Here is a 17,847-nt window from a genome sequence, read left to right as displayed (position 1 = left end):
AGAATAGAGGTGAATTCTGTTTTTGAGATTACAGGTTGAACTCTACCTGTTTTTCCACCTGCAACAGAGGGAGATGCCCCTCCCTTATTTGTGTTTTGATGGAGGCAGAAATCATGCTGGATGGAGGCTATAATGAAGAGGGTAATTGGGCTAGATCAAGTGGAATAGCTACTCCAACTCCCTTTTTTAGTGGCTCCAGGCAGTCACGTTTAAAGTAATCTGAATACATTTATGAAATCAGGGCTTTTTTGGTTCTGCTTTCTCAGGATGAGAATGAGGAAAGATGGAGAAAACTCTAGCACAATAGACCCAATTTGTCAATAAGAAAGCTGTGAAGACTGGGGTTGGGCATTTAATATGGCCTGCCTTCCAAAAGAAGATGGTATATTGGTTTATCTATATGATGATGGTCTTTGAAAATTCCTTATCTATACCAAGAAGTGTTGAATGAAGTGAGCTGTGGCTCACGAAAGCTCATACCCTACCACAAATGTTGTTAGTCTTATAGGTGCTACTTGACTCTTTCTCTTCTCCACTGTAAAATGTAATGTAATTTGTACAGATTCTCTTAGTGGGTGTCTGGAAAGGTTTTTGTATCTGAAGAAGCGAGCTGTGACTCACGAAAGTTCATCCTGGAATAGGCTTTACTTTACCATTGGATTGCTGTTTTATTTTGCTACAAAAGATTAACACAGCTACCTTTTAGTAAGAAAAGTTTTTGACATGCAAATTTTAGTATTTTTTTTCTGGAATGTTACCTTTTTGACATGCAAACTTCTATATTTTTTTCTGGCCTGTTACATTTTCTTTTAGTTGGAACATCTTGTCTCTCTTCCATCTGGATCTTGAATATGACAATGATATTGGTCAATGACTGGATTTATTTATGTTCTGCATTTTGGTGTTTTTATACATCTTGCTCTTTTGACACGTAGAGAAGAACTTGCACTATAAAAATAATTCTTTGAATTTTTAAAAAGTTTGAATATTTGAACCACACTGCAAATTATGTGAAGTACAAAAGTTGGAATCATTGAAGCTTATGCAATGGATTAGATTGTGAGATATGTACAGGCCATCTCAAAAAATGATAAAGTAGGAGATGGAAGGGGGAACCAAAATATCCAAAAATGCTTTATTTAAAAAAATACCCCAGTTGATCTCCTAGTTATGAAGGTAGGATGAAGCTAAGCAGCAATTTATATTTAGTGAACATGTGAGAGAGATCTTTAAAAAATTAATAGGGTCGTAGAACAGGCTGCCTCATATCTTTTCTCCTTTAATAACAGGCAGAGTGTGGCTGTGGTCAGCAACAAATTTTACTGGACAGCTATTCTGGAGAAGGGCCAGCAGTTAGTGGCAGAACATAGCTTTGCATAATCAAAATTCCAGATTCAGTCCTTGACATTTCCCATTAAGATACCTCATGAAACCCTCTTGCCTGGAGACCTTGGAGCGGGAGTACTACTCACTGCAAGCCTAATAACAATAAAAACAACCTTGTTTTTATATACTGCTCTTCAGGATAACTTAGTGCCACACTCAGAACTGTTTACAAAATCAATCATTATTATCCCCACAAACAGACACCCAGTGAGGGGGTTGGTGGGGCTGAGGGAGCTCCGAGAGAGCTGTGACTGACCTAAGGTCACCCAGCTGGCTTCAAGTGGAAGAGTGGGGAATCAAACCTGGTTCTCCAGATTAGAGTCCCGCTACTCTTAACCACTACACCAAACTGGCTCCTTTTCAGCACAGATTTCTGACATATTGCAATACAGTACTTTTGAGAATGACATGCAGTGTAATTTATGCCACTGTAGCAAGGGTCAGCTAATAGAAATCTGACTTTCAAATTTGCCCTGGGGATTATCTGCTTGCCCCCTTCCCCACATGAACCACACAGGTGTATTACACATGAAATTTCTGTCTCATCTTCTAATTTTCAGTTTTGGAATGTTTGCTCTGTATGGCTGTGCTATATTATTCTGGCTCCTTGCAAAGCATCCTATGACTGCTTTTGTGGCTTTTTGGTTCCAAAGACTCTGAATGTCTTTGGAGTTGCATTCTTCCTGGACAGCACCTAATAGTGAAACTGAACGTGGGCCTATTTTATGTCGGTGAGTTATGGCTCAAAAATCTGGAGTGCCACTTAAACAAGCAATGCCATTAGAACAACAGCGTGTCTGTGACAGTGGCTCGAAATACCTGTCAGACGGCTTTTTTTTTTTACTTTAAAATTTAATTTTCTTTCTTGTCATGGTAGAGCTTCTTTATTATTTTTACACTTTCAGGTTTTCATTGTGACCCTCCCCATTAAAACCCTTATTGTTCAAAAGAACTGAATTGTTCATTTGTTCCAAGCACATTGTAAACATCAAATGTGATTGTACTACTGGCTGGCCTTGAGCCTGTCATTCCGATCTCTCTTTTTACTCGTTCCAAGGGCTTCTGTATGAGGTGTTTACCTGCTGCATACCTTTCTACACCCACTCTGCATAGAGCTGGCTTTTGAAATTAGGCCTTTCATTTCCCTTGTCATGAATGGTTTTAATTGTTCATTGTTAAGTTTCCCTGTGTATAGTTTGATCAACTTGATGTTGTGTTCTCTGGCCAGGTCCTTTGTCATGGAAGCTGCATCAGCATGTGATTTTTACGGTGTGGGACCTCCTTTGAAAGGCCTCCTGTGCACAAAACTCACTCTGCCATGTGCAGCAGCGTCTCATTTTCTTTCCGGAGGGGCATTTGCTGTCCTGAAGGATGTTTTGTTCATTCTGCTGCTTGTAGAAGGGGACGGTTATGGTGTAGAATTCCTGACCGGTGTTAATCTGTTGGAGAGGTTTTCAGAATATGGATATTACCAATTAAGACTTGTGAGGGTTCAGAGAAGGAGAGATACTTGGGAGAGCAGTAGATTGGTTCGAGTGCTGCACTAGGACTTGGGAGATCTGGGATCATCTCCCACCTTGGGCCATTTATACTCTTTGAGTTTCAGTTAACTCGGTGGGCTTTTGTGAAGATAAAATGGGGAAGGGAGGACAGTGTACCCTTTTCTGACCTCTTGGAGAAAGGGTGGGATAAAAATGTTATTTAAAATATTATTAAGTGGTGACCTGCAATACTGGTGGGTATTGTGCCCTCCGCTCACATAGCTTGATGCTCCCGTCACCCAGCAAGAGGCTTGTGAGGGGATTTTGCTCATCAGTCCCCCTCCCCTCCACCCTTCCTGGGGACAGAGGCGTCCCCCCCTCCTTGACCACCTGCCTGCCTCCTCTGCTGCCACCACAGCAGAGGCTCCTCCTTTCTATCCATCCACTTGTATCCACTGAGGCAGCCTCAGCAGTGGGTGATGGAGGGGGAGGCTTATGGGAAACAGATGTTTGTGCACATGCAGAAAATTACTGTACGTTATGGGGGGGTTTGCAAGCCCCTCCCTTTAAAAGATTTTCTGTGAACCCAGGTATGAGGCTTCTCTGGAGGTAGAGCTACCTCCTGGTCACTCTCTGTGGTAGTGCCAACCCTTGAAGGACTCCTCAGATGTGGGAGAGGGAGAGAGACTGGGCTGCTTCACCCATGGGTCCTCTCTTCCATGGAGGCTGTTATTGAGTGGCAGAGGCAGTCTTGTATCTTCCCTGGCTGTGTGTCAGAGCCCTCTTTTATCCTTCTTCCCATGTGACACTCAACCCTGCCCTGATGCTCCTGCCTGATGCTGAGGCAAAATGCCTGTGCTCGGAGATGCAGGATTGCCTTGCTCAGCCCCACCTCTGCTGTCACAGGACTGCCTCCACCTGGCTGATCCCTGCCCGCTTTGGTGGGGCTGTGCGGTCCTTACTGCTGGCTGGAGGGCAGGGACAAGTGGAGGCCCAGGATGACTCTTGGTCCAGCTGTCTGCAGAAGTCCCAGCCTCACACCTGGGTCTGTTGGAGCTAGCCATCCTGTGGCGCCCACTGCCAACCTTATCACTCTGGCCTGGTTGCATCTGGGAAGCAGGCTGGGACTTGCTGTGTTCACTGCCTCCCATGTTCACCTGCTGCTTCTACTTCTGGAGACATTGGGGGCTGCTGCATTGGGTGAATGCAGTTTCCCAGCTCCAACGCTTTTGTTGCAGTGGGGTGCTTTGGGGTGGAGAGTAGGAGTGGGTCCCTGTCTGTCAGCTCTTCATCTGGGCCTCACTCCCTTGCCAGCTGCAGACACTGGGGCTCCTCCAAGTTTGGTGAAAAATCACCCTTCAGCCAACATGGTACTGATCCACAGATTTAAGTAGCCACAGATGGGGCCACATTCACTATTAGTTATATTGCTAGGTAATTTCCAGTAATTTACTTGTCATGAGCCAAGGTGATTGCCTTAACTTTTTAAAGCACTGAATCGCACAAGACCTACATACTTACAGAACCCACTTTCAAGAAAAACTATAGAGGTCCTGTTCAGGACGCCTTTATCCAGGGATCAGTCTGAGCAGAGCCTTCTCAGTGGTGGGCCCTCATACTGAAGAATAGTTTTCCAAACAGACTTTCCTGTACCTGATCGAGAAGATGTTGGAAAGGATATTAAAGCTGTCTCGTTGCCTTAGGATTTTCTGAATGCCTCTTAAATGTGCAGCTTCTTGCTTCTTACTGGGTTTCTTATGCTTTTGTTTTTTGTTCATTGTTAATGTGATCGTTGCTTTAAATGTGTATAAAAGCAGGGTAGAATATTTTAAATACATTTGTATGTGTGCGCGCGTGCATTTGCACATGCATGCACATGCATGTGCACATGTTTGTCTTTCTCCCTCTTTACCAAGCTTTACTATAGGGGGGAAAAGACCCACCTTGTTTCTGTGATCATTATTTTGTTGAAACATGAAGAGGTAGGTAAGAATGTACTTTGATGAAAAGCAGAATTCTCTGTATGAGAGAATTAAATACTTGGGAAGACCGCAAGGTTAAATTATTTGTAGATAATTCTCACGTGTCTTGGATTGGAATTTAAAAAAGTAGTGCAAACACTGTAGACTTGAGAGGTGGCGAGTGTTGCAGAGCATATAACCAGGGCTTTTTTTCTGGGAAAAGAAATGGTGGAACTCAGGACCGCACAATGATGTCACTTTGGGTCAGCTGGAACAAGGGGGGAGTTTTTTAAAGTTTAAATTTCCCTTGGCGAAAATGGTCACATGGCCGGTGGCCCCGCCCCCTGATCTCCAGACAGAGGGGAGTTTAGATTGTCCTACATGCCATGCGGCGCGGAGGGCAATCTAAACTCCCCTCTGTCTGGAGATCAGGGGGTGGGGCCACCGGCCATGTGACCATTTTCAAGAGGTTCCGGAACTCCGTTCCACCGCATTCCTGCTGAAAAAAAGCCCTGCATATAACTGACTGGAGACTTAGTTTGGTGGCAGATACGAGGCTGACATATGAATGAAAATGACAGGCTTTTATTTCTGAGGAACAGAGAGTCATCCACAAGACCCTGCAATTATCTGGTCTTTAATTTACAGTGACACAGTTTGTCTGGAATGGGATGGCGGATGGGAAAGTTGTGTAACCTTCAGTGCTGTATTTTCAAATTATGTATGTGCCAGTTGCTGTTGTGTATCATATCTTAGACCGGCACAGATTAGGATCTGAAAGAGCCGAGTTCCAATTAGCAACCTGCTGTGAAACCTTTTAGGTGACCTTGCATCTCTTATTAAATGCTGTGCATCCTTTGAAAAAAATTGAAAGGGAAAGTTTGTCATCAGCTGACTTTTGGACTTCTAAAAGAGCGGAGAGAGGCTGTGCCTTCCTCTGGTTGAGTAGAGGCAGAGCAAAGCTGAACCATAGCTAATACTTCTTGAGAGTGAGCTCTTAGCCCATTCTATAATGCTCCGGGTGTGTGTCCCTTTGCGGAGCTTTCTCCCTTGGTTGCCGTTCTGTGTGGCCTCAGCTGTTCATTTCTGTATGTTTATAGGCACCTTCATTAAGATTGTTTGCAGTTTGTAGTTGAGCAATGAAGCCTGGATTTCCTCACTCAGTTTCTCATCCCATAGCATTTGGTCAGCATTTCCCCCCCTCTTCTGCGTAACTCTTCATCTCTTATTGATGCCCTCCGTAATGCAGAGATGCAAACTGAGGCAATAAGGTACAGTAAAGTGACTGGTCTGGAACAGACTGCATCAATGCATCTGCTGTCCATTTGTGAGGTGGTTTGTGGTGCGTTTGGCTTGGCTTTTGCAGAGCAGGTCTTCTGGCAGCAGCAGGGGTTTGTCTTCATATTGGTGTTGCCTTCTGAAAGGCCCAGAAAGGAAACAGGAGGAATTTTTGTGTGTGCATGCCTTGTTTTGCAATCTAAGTTGGAGGGGGAAAAAATGAGACGTTCATTGAGTAGATCAGTGCTGAACTGGAATTCATGAAACATTCATAGCGCAGGGCAGTGTTAAGTGATCAAATTGCTGCTGAAAATTTCCAACGAGATAACGAATTGCTTTATGTGCAATCCCTATTTTAAAGCCCTGCATGGACTCTTTATCCCTTTAATTAATGTCTGGCGGTTCTTTGCCTGGCTGTAGAAAATACAGGGTTTAAGCAGCCAAAGCTCCAGGAGGGGGGTGGGGGGTGGGGAGGATTGCAAAAAGTACCCATGAAGCAGCGGGAGACGTGGCTGGTATATTTTGCATGTCTGTGGCCTGATTTAAAAAAAAAAAAATTCCTCTTGACTCGTGGGTTTCTGTTTACACAGATGTCAGCCCTGCTGAACTCAATCAGTGGCAAAGTGGTTGAGGTGAGCAAAGGACAATCGGCATCTTTCTGTGAAGCCTCTGTTAAGAATCTGATCCTCGATACTACATGTGGTGTGTGCAGTTTATTTAGTAAGCTTCCTGTTTTAAGTCTGATGCTTTTAAAAGTACAGCCAAGCCATATGTGTTATAACCAGCACAGCCACTGTATTTGTGGCTAAACATCTCTTGCAATGGGAATATTGTTGGGAACATGTTGCTACAATGGGAACATGTTGCTACAGCATTTCTGCTAGGGAAGGGATGCCATGTGCCCCTCCTTGCAACTTCTCTCTCTTTCTCTCTGAAAGAAGGAAACTGTGCATGCTTGAAGGCTCACATCTGCATTATTTTACATGTGTGTTGCATAGGCTAAAACTGAAGTCAGCAATCCCAGATTAGGAAATGTTCTGTTAGAATCACATTTGGAAAACTGCTTTACTTATTTAGAAGATGTATGCACAACCATCTCACCATTTAAATAATAGCCAGGGTGGCTCTTGACAGAAAATTAAAAACAATATCGTAATTACCTAAGAAATGTATAAAACAGGCATTGGGAGGGAGCATAATACTCATGCAAAAGCAGCATGAACTAAGGAGATCCATGTGCCAGCCTTGAAGGCTATGAAGAGAAGCTGGAAGCCCTGGGAGAGTTTGCTGTCCTTGCTCAGCTGCCAATTCATGTCCTGCAGATACAACCGCTAATAATTTTTTTTAGATCTACGGCAAGACAATACTGCACCCCCCGTTAGAAAAGATCTCACCAGAAGTCTCCTTACAGCAGCCAAACCAGCAATCACAGCAAGATGGAATGCTAAAACAACGCCAACTATAAACCAGTGGTACGAAAAAATATGGGACCAAATCATTATGGAAAAAATCACAGAAGACATACAGTGTTCTCTTGAAAAGAAAAAACAACAGAATTCTATGAAAAATGGCAACAATTTATTGAGTATATCACAGCAAATGACTTGCACCCTACAAATACCATTTATCAGTCAATACTAAATACATAAATTTCAGTGTAATAGGTAGAGCTTACCTATGTTTTAGTATCAGGTTCAATACCCCGCCCCTCTTTATTGTTAAAAGAAAACTGCAGTGTAATAAGGAACAGACTCTCCTAATGATTATACTTAAAGTTCTAGTTCAGCATGTGGATAAAGAAACTTCAGATAATTGTAACAGTAAGAACTATTTCTTTGCTTTAATTAAAAACTTACATTTTTTTTAGAAAATTCATGTCCTGCAGCTAAGATAAAAACCCTCCTTGTCTCAACCTTAGCTTGTTTTCTAAAAAGCTTCTTTATATATGTAATCTGGGGCTCTCTATTTGCCCCTGAGCAGAAGGTCCTACTTTGTGTAAGGTGCCTTGAGCAGAATTCTGGAGAGGTGGCAGAAAAATTACCTGCATAAATAAAATTCCCTGCTCACTCACCTGGCCAATGATGGGTCAGTTAACAGAAGATTAACTCATTAGCTCTAAGGGAAACCAGCTTAATAAAGTTTGGTCTTATATTTGATGGGCGGGGGGGGGGAGGGAGAATGTTGCCCCCCCAAACCAGATCAGTGTGCAGTTTTGAGCTATACTCCCTAAAAATGACACTAATCCCTTCCTCACCACTTTGCTTTAGGGATGGGCAGATCTCTATATTGGTTGTGTGCTTTCATTTCCATGGCACATGTCAGGTTGTAAGGATTGCTCTCGAATTGTAGAAACATCTGTGTGCCATCTATGACCTTACTAGAAAAGAGATCCTTCCAAGTACAGCTATAAGACAGCTGTTTAGTTTTGGAGCCGTATTTGGTAGTGATGTGCAAGTTGTTTCCAATTTGGTTTTGAACAAAACAAGCAAGGTTCATCATTTCTAGAATGAAGATTAATGGTTGTATTAAGTCATGCTTTCAGAAACGTAAGCTTGTGAATGATTGGGATACTTGTTGGCATCTTGAAGTACTTTGAAGGATATAAAATTTAGACCTCTGGAAGAAATCTGTGTATGTTAAAGGGTGTGCTGAACCATCTCTTTGCAAGCTATTTTTAATATTATTCATGGTGTATGCCTAAAACAGTAGTAATTCTAATTACTACTGCCACTTGCACAAACATTGGAAATTATCAGTTCTCGCTATTGTTCAATTTTTGTGAGAGTGTTTTTTTAAAAAAAATAATGATTTCTACAAGCATTTTTGCTTTTCTAAAGCACATGTGAGCATTATTAAAATGAACACAAATAGTAATGTGACCTTAACTATTTTTTCAAAATAAAGGAGAAGAAAAAAAATCAGCAGCACTTTATTATAGCTTGTCTGCAAAGCAGATGTTACTCACAGGCTGCCAAAATTTTGTCAAGGGATCTTCTGATTTAAAAGCAACATAAACACAGATTTTGTTTTGGTTTCTGCTATCCCTCCTTAAAAAGATGTTCCTTAGAAATGCTTTGAAATTTTTCCTGATCTGTCTGCTTTTCCCCCTGCTGCACACATATCACTGTGGGATCTTGTCACACTGGTGTGTGAGACTGGGGTGTGTTTGTGTAGTTGATGTAGTCAGCTTGGCTGATCAGCATTGGACTTGACAGCGTAAGCAAAAAATAAAAAAGATAGATGCCCCAGAGAGATTACATTCAGGAATTTACAGTAGTGGACTGAGTAGAGGCTAGGATAATGATGGATAAATGTGCAGGCCAAAAGTTTGTGTGCACATCTAAATTTTGTTGCTGTTAGGTATGAAAACTTACCAGTTCAAGAAGTTCTTACTAGTAATGATAGGATTCAGAGAGGCATATAAAGGAAGGCAGAGCAGAGCTTTATATAAGGGCTCAAGGTAAGTTTGTGGAATTCAGAAGTTCACAATATTCATAGAAACATAGGGTTGGAAGGGACCTCCCGGTTCATCTTCTCCAACCCCCTGCACAATGCAGGAAATTTGTAACTACACACACCCAGTGACCCCTGCTCCATGCCCAGAAGATGGCAAAACACCGTCAGGATCTCTAGCCGAACTGGCCTAGGAAAAATTGCTACCTGACCCCAAAGTGGTGATTGGCATTACCCTGGGCATACAAGAAGGGGCCACGAGAACTAAGCTCTCATGTAACCCCGTGTACAGCGTTTCCCCGAAGACTGTCAATTTCAAAATTACACGGTCCCTGCTACCCAGTAGGGTGCCCGCTACTTTCACCTCATCAACCAGTTCTTCCCTGTTGGTGAGAATCAAGTCCAAGATAGCAGAACTCCTTGTTCCCCTCTCCACTTTCTGAAAAATGAAGTTGTCAGCAAGCCAAGTCAGGAATTTATTTGACCTTTCATTTTTAGCAGCGTTAGACTTCTAACAGATATCCGCGTAATTATCCCATGCCTACTGTGGCCCATCTCTTTGTGATCTCTGTAATTTGCTTACAAAGCTATAAATGATCTGAGATCAGAGTACGTTTTCCCCTGATGAGCTTTCCTTCATCATCAGAGGCATGGTTCCACTGTTGAGTGTTCCCACTGAATATTTTGAAATGAGGTGGATTAAGCAACCAGCACCAGGGCCCTTTCTGTGGTGGCACTTCCTGTTCTGGTGTGCCCTCCCCATAGCCTGGTTGCTAGGTGTCAGGTTTGCCTTTTGTTTGCTTTCTGTTAATGGCTAATGCTGTACACTCATTGTTCCTGCATCTCTGGAAAGTGATGTCATTTCTGGCATGACTTGGAAGCGCTGCGGGAAAAGGGAGTACTGTCAAAATTAACCCAAAACTTAGTGTGTGGGGGTGATTTTGACAGAATTGGTTTCCTGGTACAACCAGTCACTTCTGCATCATGCTTGAAATGGTATCATTTTCTGGCACTATGGAAGCACATTCGTGTTTCAACCTCTCCCCCTTTCCCAGTGCTTCCCCCACTGGCTAGGTGAGAAGCAGCGGGGGGAGCAGAGACTAGTGGAGCCTGGGGGTGGGGGATCCCCCGCTATGGCAAGCGATCTGGCTAAGCTTGTTTTTTGGGGTGTGTGTGTGTGAATGCAGCGAATAAGTCACCTGCTTGAGATAATAAATGTTCTGTTAAGTCTGCTAAAGATATGCTTGCTTTACATTGCGTATAATATTTACTTAGGTCTTGCTTTATGGTGTAGGAGAGCATTAACTGAGGGGTCATGCTTCAGTTCTATAGCATAGTCCATGTAAATGCACCAGGGCTTAGGTCTGCAGCAATTCGTAACCAATGTTACAATTGTAGTGCAATCAGTGGGTAATCTGGACAATGTTAAAATTAGCATTCCGTGAATGATGCTTCTTTCTCATCCGTTTAGCAACGCTACTTCTAATCCTCCTCACATAAAGACAGAAAGATGTGGTTGCTTTTGAAACTGTGAGTGAGCAAATCATAGTCCTTTTAATTGCTTGACAGTTGGAGGTCTTTTTAAACTGTGCATATGTATTCTGTATGACTTTTGAGATTTATACACTAGTGTGTTGACCCCGTGTCATTTTGCTTAAGATAATGGATAAAGCCTTCTCAGTTGTAAATTATTCACATTTGTCTTGCTTGTGAAGTGCATGTCATCCATACCAAAGAAATCTCTCTAAATCAAGGGAGGTTTTTTAAAAAGAAATTATTTAAGGCAAGGCTTACACTAGTTCATTCCTTTTAAACACACACACACCCACATGTTCTCCTTTAGCTTTTGGGCCACATGGCTGACTTTGTGCATTTGTGAATAAAAATTGCTTTCATTGGAGAAATGGGCAGGGATGGCGATGGTCTTGATTAACCATCCCTGGAGAGATATCTAGAGGTTAATGAACACTTCCCACAGAGGTGTCACTTGTCCGTCCGTCCGTCCATCCATTCCTTGCTTATGTTCTGAGACCGTGATTCTTTCTTCCTTTCTTTGATCTCCCCCCCCCCTCCCAAAACCTGTGAGAGAGGTTAGATTGAAAAAGAGGGATAGCTCAAGGTAACCAAGTGAGCTTCATGGCTCAGGAGGAATTTGAACCCAGATCTCCCCAGTCCTTAGTTTGATATGTTAACTACTTCACCACACTGTTTCTCTCTGCATGCATGACCAGCAGAAAATGGCAGTGTACAGATATGAGAAATGTGTTTGCCACATTCACTTGTCTTCTGTGCTTAGAATGGGACATTGAGTTTATGCTGAAGGTTCTTTCTACTCAGAAGTAAGCAGGTTATTCTGATTGATGAGGTGGTTCCTTGCATTGGGTCTGGAGGCGTGCCTGGCTTTGAACTTCCTGTTTCTACCATATACAACACTGTTCTAGAACTAAGAATGTAAGAAGAGTCCCATTGGATTAGACCAGTGGTCATTCTATGCCGGCATCCGGACTCACACATTGTCCAGCTAGTTGCCCTAGAGGTCCAGCAAACAGAGCACAACGGCTAAGGCTTCCCCTGATGTCTCCTGGCAATGGTAGTCAGAAGCTTAGTGCCTCTGGTTGTGGAGGTTCTCTTCAGTTGTTAAGACTAGCAGTTGTGCTCGGAGATCTCCCTACTTCAGTTCAAGTTTTTCTTGGCTGAGCAGTGTCAAGGTTTTTGTTTTCCTCAGAACATGACGTTGTAGAAGAACTTTGCAGAGCAGGAACTGTCTCTGGGAAAGGAGGCAAGAAGAGAGATGAAAAAATCCCTTCCGGTGACAATAGCCAAGGTACTACAGCCAGAACTTAAACAAGGCAGGATGCCCTCCTTACCTCTGAACAGAAGAAATGTTCATAAGTCCAGTCTCCTGTTGTGTTCCAAAGTGCAACCTCCCATGGTGGCTGCAGGAAGTCGGAAATTAACTCTGCCCCCAGATTTGATGGAGGAGTCAGTCCATTATTCAGGCTGCCTTTTCTCTCCAAGTGACAGTATTCTGCCGCCTCATTTTGCTGCAAGTGTATACCAGGCATCAGTGATACATAGCTGAATGTTTGAACGGCCTGCATTACAAAGTCTTTGTTTGTGTTACCGAACATTGACATCGAGTGATTAACCTGTGCATGGGAACTCCCCCTTTGCCAGCATTTAAAGTACAGGGGGATGTGTATGATTGTTCCTTTTCAGTGTATTGTGGTCTCAATTCATGCATTCCTTCTGAAGCCATGGTTGCTTTTTGTTCTGTCGTATGAAGCAAAGTTCTTGTGTGCATGATTCCCTGTTATATGCCTATATGCCGAGCATTCTTCTGCTCGTCAAAGTCTGTAGTGAAGCTCTACATGCTTGCAGCTTACAGTCAGTGCTACTGGAGAACAGACATTGGGAGGTAAATTTAGCCGTTGTTTTAATGAAAGGATGGATTATCTGATTAGTTAATAGTCCAGTCAGCTTCAGAAACAAGTATTTATGCAGGGAATTTATGCTCCCTTCACACAATTCAAAGTCTGTATTTAGCTTTGGTTCTTGACTGTCACTAATAAATTGGTTAAACTGAAGCAGTTAAGAGCAAGTTGATGAGATTCTGTAGCTCAGGAGTATCCTATACTTGAGGGCTATAGCTAAGCTGCACGTTTAATTGCAAACAAGTGTGCATAATTTGTATAATTATAGTGTAATTTGGTTGATATATTGCTATTGTTGTGCAAGCTGCTGGTTAATAAGATGTGTCTGTATTTGCACAGACCTCGCCTTGCCATTGGGTCCCTGACACTCTTTTGCTTTTGGGCTTACAAAAGTGTCAGTGTTTTACCTCTGCAGCTACAGTAAAGCGATCTATGGGCATCTCACATTTTTGGTGGTGGTTGTGTTTGTGATAGACGGAAACAAGAGCAAAATGATTGGCTTTTTTTAAAAAAAAGTGTCACAATTTTTTTTTGTCCAAAATAAGCAATAAAAAAAATACCACTGCCTTTTATTTAAAATAAATGCCTAATTTTCTTTATTATGTGACTTCTTTTCTTAAAGTAATAGTGCTTGGCCATCTGGAACACTTTGTCATGTTAAATTGGAGAATTCCATTTATGCTGGGTTTTTCCACAATGAACGTGCATTTCACAGTACACTGGGGGACTGTGATTAGGTCTTGGTAAGTGGCTGCTGTCTGTGGTTTTGCCTATCAATTGGATGCTGCTTTATTCAGTGTCCTCCTGGCTTTCTGCCAGAAGCAAAGTGTCATGCAGTTGTGGAAGAGGTGGAAGGGTGTCTCCCCCCGCCCCCCGCCCCTGGAATTTGCAAAGAGGAATCCTTGCTTGCCTTGCTGTTTTACCTTAACATGACTGGCAATATATATTTTGTTATTAAATCTATATTAGTTGTTGTTACTATGATTATTAATAGAAGCAATAATAACGCTGTAGCTGTAATAATAAAGGTCTTTATGCCCTGCTTTCCCCCTAAATGGGGGGACCAAAGTGGCTTATATCACTATCTCCACCTCCACTATCTCCTTTGAACAACCCCGTGAGGTAGGATAGGCTTAGAGAGAGAGTGATCCAGCAACCTTCTGTGGCACAGTGGGAATTGAACCTGGATCTATTCCGATACTCTTCACTGCTCTGCCTTGCTGGCTTCCTTTTGGGAAACTCTCCTTCCTTTTTGAAACAAAGACCCAGAATCCTTAGCCAAGAGTACTGATGCCAGGTAATAAATACAGAAGGCCTTGTAATTTCAAAGGAACCACAACCTGCAGTTGCTTGTCAGGCATTCAAAGCAAGGCAGCCAGGTATCAAAGCCTTTGTCCTCTCCGTGCAACAATTGACCACGTCTGACAAGCAAATAGTTTCTCTTGTTTGAGACACACAGCCATGATTGATACTGCAGAACTTGTGTAATGAGTCTCCTCAAGGGAGGAGTTAAAGAAGTCGGCTTTGAACCCCAGTTTTTCTGCTTCACCTCCACCCTGAAGTTGCTGACAGCACTTACACGCCCTTTTGGCTTGCAGCAAGCTACCTTTCCTTCACCTTTAGTATGATCAACAGGATAGGTGCTGCTGCTTTGGACCAGCATCGCCGCCTCTCTTTGGTGTTGAGGGATCTCGGCTTCCCAATGACAGCCACTGTGAGGAGATCTTTTGTGACGACTTGGACATGTGGCAGACTCTTTTCAAGTCGCATCAGTTGTGCTTAGTTGCTTCCCTTTTGGCTTGAAGAAAAGCCATCTGCCCTGAAGAAGTGGCCTTTGGAAACCAGTGCCTGGCTGCGAGCTTCCGCTTGGATTATGGAATGTTCACTTTAGTGGATTTAAAATGGCGGACAAACCAAGAATGAAAATGAAAAAGAAGTCGAACTCATTTTCTTATGATCGCCGGAGGGATTCAGTGAAAGTTAAGCGGCAGGCGAAGTCTCTCAGCTTCAAGTCTGCTACCTTGGAAACCCGTAAAAACCAAGTGGAGAGGCAGGTTGGTACGAGTTCATTTGGCCTGGTTCCTTGTTGCAGGAGGAGAATACAGATATTAATTCATCAGGTGGGGTTAAATTCTAAAGGTTTCCCACCACCACTGATGGGTCGGTCTGTTGGACTTCTTCCTGCTTTTGAACTGGAATAGTCTGTGTGATTTTTTCCAGTTAAAACAATGGGAGGTTTTTTTCCCCTGTAAGAGAAAAGATTGCACCTGTTTTTGAAGAATGCCTTCCTTCCCCATGTAGTATATTGTGGGTGGTCAGTGCTGTGGACCAAAGACCAGCAACATGTAATTCACAGGTCTCAGAATGTCCATTCTGAACAGTTTCAAACCCAGTAGACTAGCTTCATTGTTGGCAGCATAAGCAATGCTGCCAACAGTGGCAAAACATAGTGAGTGGCTCTACACCTGAAGAAGTATTTGTTTTCTTGCAGGCCTCCTCATTGCGTTTCCCAGTAGGGAACTGCTGTTGACACTGGGAAACCCGCTGAAAACCCCTTCATTTGGACTTCCTGATGTATTAGATTACTAACATATCCAAAGTGATTTGAGGGTTTTGCTGTGTGTGAGAGACAGAAGGGTGGGAACAGACAGAAATGCAGAGGCTTGGATTCTAATACCTCTTTGCAAAATGGGTGACCTTGAGCCAGTCATTTTTTCTGTCTAATCTACCTTACAGAGTTGTGGGGATAAAATGGAGGAGAGACTGGTATAAGCTGCCCTGAACTCTTTTGGTGGAAGGGCAGGATAAAATGTGCTAAATACATAAGCGCTAGTGCCACAGGAACTCCTGGAGGAGCTAAAGAAATAGGAGACGGAAGTTTCCCACACCTGTTCTGGAGGGACCAGTTTTCTCTGGGTTAGCAGCTTTGCCCGTTTGGCTCAGGCTGGGTAAAGAAGAATAAACATCAAGAGCATGCTCTAAAATAACCTTGAAGCCATCAACCCTTCTGCCCTTGTGCATTTGCTCTTTTGGGAAAGAACACTGAATATGATCAGCCATGGTACAGGCAGGGCTTTTTTTCAGCAGGAATGCGGTGGAATGGAGTTCCGGCACCTCTTGAAAATGGTCACATGGCCGGTGGCCCCACCCCCTGATCTCCCCCGGCAGAGGGGAGTTTAGATTGCCCTCCACGCAGCTGCATGGAGGGCAATCTAAACTCCCCCCTGTCTGGAGATTGGGGCGGAGTCACTGGCCATGTGACCATCTGCATAGAGGGCAATCTAAACTCCTCTGTCTGGAGATCAAGGGGCAGGGCCACTGGCCATGGGACCATTTTCGCCAAGGGCGATTTAAACTTTAAAAAACTCCCTCCTTGTTGCAGCTGACCCAAAATGACATCATTGTGCGGTCCTGAGTTCCATCACTGAGTTCCACCACCTCTTTTCCCAGAAAAAAAGCCCTGGGTACAGGAGTGCCCGTAGCTCCACTTGCGGTCCTGTTTGACATCACGAAATACAGCTGCAGTTTTGGTTGTGAAAATGTGTGACTGTGTGTGTAGAACCCATAATTAGAAATAATTGTGTGTTTTATGAGTTTTCTAAAATGTATGTTTTGGCTCTTTTTGAAAATGAATTGGCTCCTGCTCTGGCACAAAGTGGTGTGACTACAGTTGACCAGGGGTCTGCCTTCTGCTTCTGAGTTGCTAAATGAAAGGTTCCTGAATCAGGGTTGCAGCTGTGAGGCAGTGTAGTGAGATCTACTTCTTTAAAAACAGACAAAAGTTTGCTTCTATAAGTATGTAAGCCCAGACTCCTCTGTGTGCCATGGCAGGTATGCATATCTATATCTATAGACTGGGCTTACCAGTCTGGTAGCATAAGTGAAGTGAGAATCTTAATGTAGGTATTCATGTTTGTGTTCTATTTTTTGGATGGATGCCATAGGCTGAGCATGACCCCTAGTGGCCAATGGGAAGCATAGACTGAAATGGAAAATAGTCATAGTCATGGATGAACTTAAATTCAAAACTTGAAATGACTTTGATTAAGCTGAGGCTCGATTTCTGCTGCTAGAATTGTTATTTTTTCATAGTGCCTGGTGAAGGATGAGGAAAATGTTAGCAATTGTGTAGATGTATATTTTACAATCGTGAAAGCTGGTGTTAATATTCAATAATAATTTGGGATTTTATTATGTGACTTTTAAGCATTCTGTTGATTGTATCATTTGTACTCTTGTGGATAATAGACTAATATAGAACTTAAGTTGCTAACAGAGTTATCCTAAGCACACTTTTACACCTCAAGTCTTTGAAGTCAATGGGCTTAGAAAGGAGTAACTCTGTTTAGGATCACACTTTAAGAGCATGATCCATTGCAATGCAGGGTGAGCATTTGTACATGGATCAGGACTCCCCCCACTTCCTTGTAGATGGAGCATGTTGAACCAGTAAGGGGTTTGGGGATGACTCTGCATGCATCTCAATTCCAAGCTTGCCCATTTCTGCATTACTTACTGCATGCTTGTATTCTACCATTCTTCCATCATTGTGCCCAAAAGAACTTCTTGAGGATTTTCAAGCAACTTTCTTAACTTCAGCAGAGTTGCTGTATCATGTGTCTATCCACCATCCTTGGGGACAACAGACATAAATTACTTGCTTGAGTAACTTGTATTCATGAATGAAGGTGTATGGGGATCTGAGGGCGTGCAGAGGTATTCTGATTGACGTAATGGTTTGCTGCTGATGCATACCTGGTCAGTAGAAGTGGTGGGAAAACAGGCTGTCATTTATCTCCATGGCAGTCCATTCATGCATTAATGCTGCACTGTTACTAATCTGATTTTGTTCCT

At 43.0% G+C, this 17,847-nt stretch overlaps 1 protein-coding gene across 1 annotated transcript in view; it reads left to right on the top strand.

The window, feature by feature from the left end:
- PARD3 (par-3 family cell polarity regulator) overlaps window positions 1–17,847 on the top strand; it is a 706,595-nt gene that overhangs the window by 96,586 nt on the left and 592,162 nt on the right. The window lies entirely within an intron of this gene.

This window comes from Eublepharis macularius, chromosome 11 (assembly GCF_028583425.1).
Source record: "Eublepharis macularius isolate TG4126 chromosome 11, MPM_Emac_v1.0, whole genome shotgun sequence".
Classification (NCBI taxonomy): Eukaryota; Metazoa; Chordata; class Lepidosauria; order Squamata; family Eublepharidae; genus Eublepharis; species Eublepharis macularius.
Note: the sequence above shows the minus strand (reverse complement) of the source record. Positions and strands in the feature narration are given on the sequence as shown.